At 33.0% G+C, this 2,267-nt stretch overlaps 1 pseudogene; it reads right to left on the reverse strand.

Moving 5' to 3' along the window:
- Nucleotides 1-1,721: 1,721 nt before the first annotated feature.
- LOC122149895 lies at nt 1,722-2,216 on the reverse strand (annotated as a pseudogene).
- Nucleotides 2,217-2,267: the final 51 nt, after the last annotated feature.

The raw sequence follows: 2,267 nt of genomic DNA on the forward strand, positions 1-2,267 counted from the left end.
ATTTAAAATATATCTTTGAGTAATTGGGTTTAGATTTTATTATAAGTTTAAAGATGTAAAAATATACTGATAAGGTTGAAATGATTATTGCCATACATAACAGGTAGGAAGATGAGGATTAACAAGGCTTTACTCTGAGTGAGAAAGAGAGAGTAGACAATCAGTTTTGAGTGAAGGATTTATTCAGAAGGGTGGGAGAAATTAGCCCCACTGCCATATCATACAACTGCAGAGAACACCATGCAGACCTTCATCTATGAAGCTATGCTTAGATACACTGTGCTTACAAGTTTAATTTTTTAGGGTTTATTTGAGTTTTTGAGTATCAAGAAAAATTTGCTTGGTAGACAGTTGAAGTGCTAAAACAAGAAAAGAGAATATATTAAGGTGACAACTACAGTTTAAAATGTTGATGGAAATACCAAGTTTAACATAATGGTTATAGGAGATTCAACTGTTACTGTTCATGCTTTATATTTTAAACTGGGTGATTGATAGGAGTTTTTATTAAACTTTTCTTTAAATCTTACAGTACATTAATTATTTAAATTAAGTAATTTGACTAATAAAGTGTTAAAAGAAACATTGTTTAAGGGCTTTTAAACTGTTTAACTATTAATTGAACTTAAGGTCTTAAATCTTAATTTAAATCCAAGTAACTGTGATACAGTTTTTTCTGTTCACAAAACAGTTTTTGGACATAAGTTATGTTCACTAAAGAGTGTGAAGGGTAGTAATTTAGGAGAGTCAAGCAGAGGAAACTGGAAAATATAACCTATGTTATAATCCTGTCCTTGCTGTAACTGTGCTTCCATTTGCCACAGTGATTCATAGAGAAGGAAGGAAAAGGGAAGTAGTGTAGGAGGAGCTCCAGCCTTCCTGTGGAATTGGAATGAATGCCCTCTTCCCACCTGTTCCCACTCTTGTTATGGCTTTCTTCCAAGGTGGAAATGAGGAACAGAAATGGTCCTGGCAACAGCTGTCTTTGAATTTTCTGCCTTGCCCAACTTGTATAATTTTTGCCTTAAATTCTATTTTGTAGGTTATTAATATAGTTTCACCAGCTCTCTTGTATCTGCTTATTTTTCCATTCTTTGCCTATTTTTCTGTTGGGTTAGTTTCATCTACTTTCTTTTTTCTGATATGGATTATTTTGAGCTAGCAAAAGAAAACATCAGGGAAATACAAAGAAATCAAAGGTTTACAAAGGTCATTTATTTCCAATGACAAAAATCTCCCAGAATAATTTCATTGAAAAAGGCTGCTTCTACTACATTTCTGAGTTCTATCTGGAAAATTAGAATGACGTCCTACCTGACCAATTGGTAAAATGAGATTTCAACAAAATGTAGTTTGATTATTTGGGGAATCAGTAGAATTTTAGAGAATTAGAGAATCTTCTGTGGAAATTGTGTAGAGAAATGTATTTAATTGAAGCCTAGAAATTAAAACTCCATTTTTAAAGGAATATATCTTTTCAATTTATGTCAGTATATAAGAATATCTGTATCTACCCTTTACCATATTCTACAGTTTTCCAGTGAATCGTTTTATTCTGATAAAATCATGAAATTATATGATACAGTGTTTAATTCTGGTGTCCAAATATGTGACTTGGAAATCAGGATCAGGATAATACAATTAATTTTCTTCAAAAGTGAACTCTACCTTTTGAAAATATAAATTACCAAGATACATAAAAGTAGTTTTCCCATTTCATTTCATGCACTTCACAGATTTTTCTTCATTCACTCTCTTCTCTCTTCAATCTTGGGTTCTTAGCCAAAGTTTTCATCAGTTGAATATATAAATGGTCTTAAATTTCCTCGAGTCTCCTTCACAAAATAATCAATGACACTGAAAAGATTTGGGAGTGTCACAGGTTTTTCCAGTTCAATAGTGTAGTTTTTTCCTATGCTCATCACTCTGTAGTGCTTGACTTTTGGCATGTCTGCCTCTTGCTGGATAGTGATGGAGTAGTTTCTACAATCACTGCCAGGCCTCAGGATCATATTTCCCAGTGATGGATTCTTCTCTAACATCTCAGTTGCTTCTTTCCGGGACACTGTATAAAAATATGCTGGCATAGGATTCAGTACATCCACATAATCTTCAATTGTTTTCTTCTCTGTTTCAACAGATGTACTAGGTATCTGCTCTGTCTCAACCCTCCTTTTCTTTTCTCTTTCTAGGACTTCAGTTTCATCTATCTTCATAACCCTCATTGAGTATTTTACCCTTTGTAGTTGGTTAAAATATATTTTTTT

This window comes from Orycteropus afer, unplaced genomic scaffold (genome assembly GCF_000298275.1).
Source record: "Orycteropus afer afer isolate SDZICR_OR568_19922 unplaced genomic scaffold, OryAfe1.0 scaffold00059, whole genome shotgun sequence".
Lineage (NCBI taxonomy): Eukaryota > Metazoa > Chordata > Mammalia > Tubulidentata > Orycteropodidae > Orycteropus > Orycteropus afer.